The sequence below is a fragment of the Malus sylvestris genome, chromosome 16, assembly GCF_916048215.2.
Source record: "Malus sylvestris chromosome 16, drMalSylv7.2, whole genome shotgun sequence".
In the NCBI taxonomy this organism is placed as follows: Eukaryota; Viridiplantae; Streptophyta; class Magnoliopsida; order Rosales; family Rosaceae; genus Malus; species Malus sylvestris.
This window is the reverse complement of record NC_062275.1, coordinates 11,538,738-11,548,171: the sequence shown is the minus strand read 5'-3', so window position 1 is coordinate 11,548,171 and position 9,434 is coordinate 11,538,738. Positions and strand designations below refer to the sequence as shown.

At 35.5% G+C, this 9,434-nt stretch overlaps 1 long non-coding RNA gene across 1 annotated transcript; it reads right to left on the bottom strand.

The window, feature by feature from the left end:
* Positions 1-6,886: 6,886 nt before the first annotated feature.
* Positions 6,887-9,036, bottom strand: LOC126606894 (uncharacterized). The gene is made up of 4 exons (XR_007617407.1): positions 8,717-9,036; positions 8,525-8,619; positions 7,834-7,942; positions 6,887-7,071 (listed from the first exon to the last, which is right to left on the bottom strand). It is a non-coding gene; the product is annotated as an uncharacterized LOC126606894 (long non-coding RNA).
* Positions 9,037-9,434: the final 398 nt, after the last annotated feature.

The window sequence follows — 9,434 nt, the reverse complement described above, 5'->3', positions numbered from 1 at the left end:
CTATTTCATTAGTTTTTTTTTTTTTCATTTTTTCAATAAAAATAATTTTAAGTTTCTGTTTTTTTTTTTTTTTTCAATAAAAAGAATTTTAAGTTTCCATCTTTTAAGTTTCTGTTTTTTGTTACAATACTATCACTGCGTTTTATTTTGTACTAGCCTCTCCGCACGCGCTAACGTGCGTGCGAGAGGCATTTTTGCATCACGGGCGCTACGCGCCCCTAAAAGTGTATTATGTTAGTTTTTTTTTTTCATTGTAGTTGTCAAAATATATTTTAAATGTATTCTGCAAAGAGGAACTTTTTCTTTACCATGCACGTCCTAAAAAGTTGTCATGTTTTTCGTTTTCACTTTGTGTAAAGTAATGATTTAAATGTTACTCGTGCAATTGTCAAACAACATGAGATTTTGGATGCAAGTTCCTACCTAAAGTCCATGAACAATAGTAAGTAGATGTAAATAAAAAAAGAGTAGATGAAAACATTAAGTACTCGTAGTAAAATACAAAACAACTTAAATGTCAAAATATAAAACCTACATCACAATATGTACATTTTTCACAATACCCATAAAGTCTATATGTCACTGTTTCTTTTGGTATGAAAATTGACATCAATGCTGCAATTTCCACCCATTTGTTCCTGATTGACGCTTCAAATTTTCATTGCCAATCTACAAACAATAGTGAGAAAATTAAAAATCAAATAAAAAGAGTTAAATGATAAGTGAGAAATGCATATTGAAAGGTTAACGTTAATAAAGTTGTTACCTATTAGGAATCACCATAATTAGCTGGAATGAAGCAAGACTTCTTTGTATACTACATTCCGTGTAAATACACCTTGTTGGCCGACTATGGAGCCATTTTTTACTAACACAGTTGTGGTTGACTTTGAGACCCCCCTCGATAAAGCCACATATAATTGTCCATGACTGAAGACGTGATCTGGAAGGTAAACGCCTACATGTGGTATTGTCTGACCTTGAGATTTGTTTATAGTGATAGAGAAACTTAGTTTCACTAGAAACTGCTTTCTTGTAAGTTCAAATGGAAGCCCAGCAGTATCAGTACTTTTGAGAGGGATTCTTGGTAAGAAAACTCTGGATCCGGCAAATTGTCCAGTCAGAATTTCAGCATCAATAAGATTTCGGTAAGAACCACGACACAATAATCTTGTATCATTACACAATCCCAATTTCGGATCAATATTCCTTAAAAGCATGATTGGAGCACCTCTTTTCAGAGTTAACTTGTGCGGAGGCAAACCACCAAGTGAGATTGAATTCAAGAACTCTGGCTGATACAAATTCCTTTCATCATCCTCAACTGAATCAAATGAAAACATTGTCTCTTCTAAACCTGGAAACATATTGATTATCTTTTCATTTACATCTTCATTTGTTATGCTTACCACTGCCCTTTCCACCATGTAGGTTGCATCATTCATATGATCCTGTAAGTCAGGGAAGATTTTGGCAATTAATTGATTAATGGAATGCTCACTCTCCCATGGTATCACCATGCATTCAGGTAGTTTTACCATATCATCCATAATAACATCTTCACTCCCATCACCAACACGAAGTAAAAATTCTGAAAATTCACGATCATTTATGGATCTCATGTTTTGTTTGAGTTTTAAAATCTTTACCTGTGACCAAAATGATGCCTTAACAACACTTGCTTGGATTAGTTCAGACTTGGTTCCTTTCCGGATAACAGGAAGAACTTGTCGGAAATCTCCCCCAAATATCATTATTTTCCCCCCAAATGGTAAGTCAATATCTATTAGGTCTCTGAACGTTCGATCGAGTGCTTCAAATGCATGACGATGCGTCATTGTTGCTTCATCCCAGATAATTGCCTTTGCCTTTTGTATTAGCTTTGCTAAATCAGATTGCTTACCAATCGAACACATCGATGATGCATCAAGACTAAGTGGTATCTTGAATTTAGAATGTGTTGTCCTCCCACCAGGCAATATCGTAGCTGCTATTCCAGATGATGTTGTTGCTAATACTATGTGCCCCAACCTTCTCAAGCTTGCTAACAATGCGCGATATAAGTAAGTTTTTCCAGTTCCACCGGGACCATCCACAAAAAAAAGTTGCATTCTCTGATCGTTGAACTGCACCCATTATTATGTTAAACGCACTTCTTTGGTCATCATTTAAACGTTCAATTGCATCAAGATCTTGTTGTGGAATACCTATGGATATCTCATCTTCAATGCATCTTGTCATTCCTGAACTTGATTCATTTCCTCTTGTCATTTGGGGCAAATCAAACTCGTTTGTACTCTTATTAAATTGAACCAAAAGTATGTTCAACTCACGCAAGAGTCTGTTGGTAGCAAGTGTGGGAGTTATGTTAGTCATGGAAACATAATCTTCTATCATGAATGGATAGAACTCATCCCATAACCCTCGAACACCAATGGGTGCACAATATACCAATATGGTGACGAATAATCTTCTTAAAGCCGACGGCATCTGAATTGTGGAGGCCTCTACCAAACATTGTCGAATACTGTCATCTCTTTCTAACAAACCTCGTTGTTCTGCTGCCTACTTAAATGTTGGATGCAAAACCCCATTAACTGTTCTCAAGTTTGTGAAGGATGTTGGTCCTCTAACATGATTAAGAAGAATCCGAAGGTAAAAATTTTCACCTTCAGCATGTGAAACTGCATATATTCGCGCAATAACCTTGTAACGATTCATTCTTTTAGACCACTTTCTTTGAGCTTGAATCCATCTGTAATGTGATGGGATTTCCATGTATAAGTACCGTCGCGCTTCTGCATCCACATGATTAAGTGTAAAAAATTCAGTTAACATTGTCTTTCTTGTACTCTCATCATGTAGAATATTTATTATGCTCTCGTCGGCACGAAACTGAACTTGGTGCATATTAGGAAGATGTATTTGCAATCGCTCAACAGATGGGTAAATTCGATTAATAATGAACTTGAATATCTTCCATAATGCCTCTGGTGCGCAAACCCATATTGCATCCTGAAACTGCTTTATTTCATCGTATTCAGGGTCTGATTGCACTTCGACTGTCACTCTATCTGGGCCTTTGTAAACATACTTATATAAGTACTTGACACTTTTTATGCTTGCACAAATTTCAACATTGATGTGACAATCATACCTTAACAGCAACCATGGATTATATGGAATGACCCAACTATTATCAACCATTATGTTTCCTTGTCGATCAAGAGAGACGGGCAATCGATTTCCTCGCCTTTGATAAATTGGATACGAATCATTCCCTTGAACAGTGACTGGTGCAAATGGTTTGGGATACTTTCTTTTACAGCTCCCATTTTTCATACATGGAGATTGAGGATTATGAATCCCACACGAGCCATGAATCATATGCTTTAACACCACATTGTAAAGTTGAGGCTCTACGTCTTCGTTTGGTATTTCAGCTCTAACAATTCGGTCATACTCATCTGGGTTATTGATCTTATCATTTTCATCTAACACCACCAACATATGCACATGTGGAAGACCACGTTTCTGAAACTCAATAACGTATGTGTAGGCAACAATACTGCCCAGTACACCCTTTTCAATGATGTCTTCTTTTAGTTGCTCAAGTTTTGCACGAAATACTCTAGTGAGTAAGTCAGGACGATCTTGTGGAGTTTGTCCAGCGAGTAATTCACTTTTGATTTCTTCCCAACTTGGGTTACATGTCATGGTAATAAAAAGATCTGGCTTTCCGAATCTTTGAACCAAAGTCATTGCATCTTGATATCGTTGGTACATGTCACGTGGGCTTCCAACAAATGATGATGGTAAAATAATTCTACGCCCAATGCTACCTGAGAATTTTTTATTTTCAATTAACTGTATATATTGTACACACTTTGAACAAAGTTATATTTTTAAATAACGATAACTGAAATGATATATATACCTGCATTGTGTTGACCTGCATTTAAAGAGTCTTCAAGTCCTTTATAGAGATCCGCTCTAACTGTGGCTTGATTAGAACGCAGCCATCGAAGTTTTTGTGATTCAATTTTAATGTAGTTATCTACAGCATATTGTTGCAAGAGACGCCCACCTCGAAGCAAAAGTGATGATCCATTATGGCGTATCTGCAGAAGTAAATTTCATATTTTGCTTTTAATATGGGAATTAAGTTTAAATATATATATTGGGAAGTAAATTATGTTATCGGTACAAACCTGTAACATATCATAATAGTCGCAACATGTTATTGCTCTTCCACCATCATCACGACTATTAACATCCCAACCATATGTACCGTAAGGTAGCAATAGTGGATACTGTAACGGATCATAAAATCCAACATAGTCTCGGACGTGAGAAAGTCTTCCACTAATTGTCTCCACCACGATATCCCTTCCATTTGCAATGGTGGCATCATCTCCATCTATTATAATTGCTGCAACTTGTGATGCTGATGGTAGACTATATTGACGCCGATCTATTGGTTGCTCTTTTAGGATCAACTTGCAATTCGGCAAATCTTGGCGTTGTCTGAGGCTTCGCAATGTATGAACAAAAGGATTATGGTTGTTCAACATCTGTTGTATCTTTTCAACCACACATCTATCTAAAACTTCACTTTCACACATTCGGTTTTCAACTTCATGCTCAGTGTCATATATATAAGCTTGTAAAAATCGCGGTCTATTTCCTTCATGTGGTAAAAGTGCACCAATCTTATGATATAATGCACCTTGAGCACGAAATGTGTAAATCCCACGGCCACCGATATTTATTCTTTCATCCACGTGTACTCCCATTTAAGTGAATGCAAATGCGTGATTGTAGGCTCGAATATTTTGCCTGAAGTGTCTACCCTCATGTGTTTGGTCAGAGAAAAGAGCAACCATTTCTGGTGGAGACTGTATTGGGGGTAAAGTAACTATTCCTTTCAAGCAACACATATTCAAAGTTTCTCGAGTAAACAATCGTGCGTAGCAGTACGGACATGTGGTTGGAGCAGGTAAGCGGCAACACAGGATACCCCGATTCTCATTATAATTTCTAGCACAATTGTGGTTTCTTCTTCCTCTACTTTGTCGCACATGACGATTGGTTCTAGTTGCATGTTCTTCTTCTGATATTTTTACATGAATATCCAACACTCAGTATAAGAATTTCCTTTGTAACTAATAATATATCTATATATAGATAGAATTATATACTAAGCTCACCATTATGGGGAAGAGTTAAGAGCATCCCATCATATATTTGTGACCTATTCGAATGTGGCAATTGTCCTATATGAGTACGCATTCTAGCAGAAGTTTGGTCATCACGATTTGTGATATCTGACAGAACCCTTGAACTCGCGCTTTCATGCTCAATTTGTTCTAATAAATAGACCACATTATAATATGATTAGTTAAAAAATTTGTGTTTAATATTTAATATATTTAGTTGTGAGTCTAATATTTCGTAACACTACCAGTAAAAATAACTACAACATTGAGATCAATATGAGAGTATCGAACAAAATAATAAAATGAGATTTCAATTCACAAAATAGTGTTCTAAGAAATTACCTAGTCTTTTAAGTGTGAAACAATTACAAATAAAGAAATTGACATAAATACCAGGAATTTGTTGTTGTATATTATTGGGGTCGACCTCAACATCATAGTTAGCCAACTGAACTCGTTCTTGTATATTACTGGGACCTACTTGTTGCATAGTTAAAAAAAAAAATTTTATTTTTTATTTTTTATTTTTTATTTTTTAGTTTTTATTTTTTATTTTTTATTTTAGCATTAGTATGAGTTAAAGAAAAAAGAATATGAAATAAATACCAGGAATTTCTTGTTGTATGTTACTGGGGGATGTCATAGTATGATCATCGTTTAGAGTTGGAATTTGTTGTCTTTTTTCTCGTGCTATTAAACGTCGTCGAGCTAGATATCTTTGATGTTCTTCAGGACTCAATGATTGACGCCATTGTCTTGCACGATTTTGAGCACGCTCCATGAAAAAATTTATCTAAAAAATTAAAAAATAAACATACTGAACCTAAATTGAATACAAATTCTGTGACATTCCACAAATATGAAAAAGTCTACAGAGATGCCTACGAACAGGAGAAGAAAAAAACCGTTATCTACACAACACTATAATACAAAAGAACAAAAATAAAATGATGACAAAATACTTTTGAAGTGTAATAATTATCCGTGCAAGGAAATGACGGGCCTATATACACTTGCCGGTTGGTGTTAGGACTTGAATGGAAATGTGGAAGATGTGATGCTTTAATTATTTCATGATTTTTTGGGGTTAGGATTTGTTTGGATTTGATTAAGCATGTGACTTGGGGAGGTCAATGTTGGTAATTTGGGAGGTACTGATTGTGTTAAATTTGTGCCAAAATATTTACGGTTGGTCTTTAGATATCTTAACGCAAAACATCTTAAATTCCTAAAAAATGGTACGCGTTAAGATAAATTAACGCTAAAATGGTTTCCTAACCAAATTTTTGCGTTAACATATTTTGGGATCTTATCTATTGTTAAGATGTTTGGTACGCGACCCTAAAAATGGTTTTGCGTTAAGATGTTTTGCGTTTGTAAAAACACGGGGTATCTCTAAAAAATTAGGGCCAAAGTAGGTTTTTGAAGCCAAATACAAATGCTGAATTTGTGCCAATTTAAGTCGTGTACAAATTTTGGCTTTTAATTTAATACAAATTCATTTGAGGTCAGGCCATGAAAACAGCCTCTCTTTTTTTTCAATTAATGGTTGTTCACAAATTTGTCACTTGAACACTTCATTAATCATATAAGAAAGAACTTGGTACATAAGCAGGAGCATCCAAATAAGATTTCAAGAAAAGAGAATGGTGATACACGAAATATAGGAATAATGAATATGTATTCGTCCATTAAAAAAAAGAAAAAAAAAAGAAAAAAAAAGATAGGAGAAAAGTACCAACTAACAGTACCGAAGGTAGCTAATGTATTTACCCTCTATTCTTTATTTGTCCTTCTTCTTTCTGTTGCATTTATGTTGGCGTCTTCAACCGCATCATACAATCTCAGTTTCCTGTTGACAAAAACGGAGGCATATATATCATCTTATCCTCACAATACCACAAAATACAGCTCACTACATATTGGATTCTCTTTGAACACTTTATTTTACCAAAATCTGTTAAAGATGAGTTGATTAAAACTATAATTTGCTCTATTTTTGTAGACCTGTATGTTGAGTTGGTTAGTGTAAAAGAATATACTATAGTCGAACGAAGAGCATAATCACCCACAATTCATTACAGTAAACACAAAACCCGCCAAGAAATTACCTTCAGAAAACTTTTAATTCGAAACCACTTGCAGAAAACTTTTAATCTGAAACCAAGAAATTAACCACCAAGGAATCGCTGTAAAACCAGTCACACAAAACTTTAATCCGATAAATCATCTGAAACCAGGGCTCGGCTCAAAATATAAAAAACTTCAAAATTAACCAAAAATTAATTATTAGCTATCCGAAAACACAATTCAGACCAAACAGGAAAGAGGAAGAAAACAAAACAGTTGGAACCAAATGGCGTCAAACATGGAAACCAGATAGTCATTTAGCAGAAACTTCGGGTCCCTCAAGAACTTGAATAGACCCACAAAAACCAAGAAAAATACAAAAAATCTGACATAGAGTAGCGGGGAAAATGCTTACCAAATGGTTCTTCAAGGTTAGCGATTTGAGGGTTTATTTTCTAAATACAGAAAATTTGACAGAGTGTGTGCGAGTTCTTCCTCATTGTAATATTTGAGAGAGAGAGAGAGAGTGAGTGATGGAACGTACCTAATGACAGAGAAGTAAAGAGTTGAAGAAATACTCGAGGATTTGTGTAAATCCTCACGTTTATTTTTCGGATTGCAGGTTTGATGAAGAAATCATACAGAAGTTGGGTCTGTACACAACACAAAAGTAATTAACACGTATTAGTTTAAATAACAGAATTCAATTCACACATTACCCCAAAGCATTAGTAAAACAGAAACAACAACTGGTAATTCAGTAACTCCTTAAATGTCTCTGGCATTCCACAAAAGCAAAAATTAAGACAAACTGAATAACCAATACACAAAACAGAGAGCTTTCTACAAATTGGTCCAAAACCCAGTTAAAAAATCTGGTAAATCTAAATAATTTCGAATGGTTCAAATGACAATCGAGTTAAATACTCCAAATTAGTATACATGAAAATAAGTAAGTGATGAACAATTTAATTAAGCATAGAGTACCTAGATTGAAGCAGAAAGTGAAAATCTCTAGCGAAAACCCATTTTAAAAATCTGGCCAGGATAAGGATAATATTGTTCGAGAAAATTATCCAATTTATCTAATGTTTTCAAAGCTACCTGGCAATGAGAAACACAAAAATAATACAAAGTTTAACAGGAATCAGAATTTGTTTGGTACTCAGTAACCCAGTAGACACAATATCCAAAAATTGCTTTTTGGAAAAAGAGAATAATAAAGAATAACTCACATTTTTTCCTTTTACTTTCGCTCCATTTTTCTTCACCGATCTCCTCCTCTGCTTCTTAGTCTTCGATTTTCCGACTCCACAAAACCCGAAATTGACTATAATAAACTTAAAACCCATCAAAAACTTGAACAAACGCAAAAACCCAAGGAAAGCACACAAAATATCAGAGTGAGTATTAGAGAAAATGCTTACCGGATCGTCCTTGAAAGTTAGGATTTCTGGGTTTTTAGTCTAAAAGAATGAGTGCGCATTCTTCCTCAGCGCATCGTCTGCACATTGATTTTCAGGATTGCCAGTTTCAGATGAAGAAATCATCCAATTTTCCCTTTTGTATGCTTTGTGGGGATCGAGAACGTGCGATAAATGGCGGTTCCATGTCGGGTCTGTGAACCGCTGCAGTTGCTGCTCTGATCGTGCGATAGTTGGTTTCCGTCTTTCTACCTGTGAGTGTTTCTTCACAGAGGCTGTGATCCAAAGGCTGAAAATGAATTTAAAGTGTAAGTATCCAATGGTTGTGAATTAATGTCGTTGAGAATTCAGTTGGAAACTGGAAGCATCAGGATTGTTCACATGCAAATCTTATCGTTCCTTCTTGAGTACCAATGGGATTATGAAATATTTTCCACCCTATTCACAGATTTGGAAATCAAAAGTTCCTCCGAAGGTCAAAATTCTTGTCTGGCTGGTGGCCAAAGGGAAGCTCAACACTTGTGACCAAATTCAAAGGAGAAGCCATTTTATCTGCTTATCCCCACATTGGTGCAGTTTGTGCAAAGCTAAGGAGGAGAGTGTAAACCACATTTTTCTCCATTGTTCTTACACGATTCAACTGTGGTGGAAATTGTTTCAGGAGGTTAGAGCTAGTTGGGTCATTCCAAAGGGTTGCTTCGAGCTTCTAAGCACCAAGTTT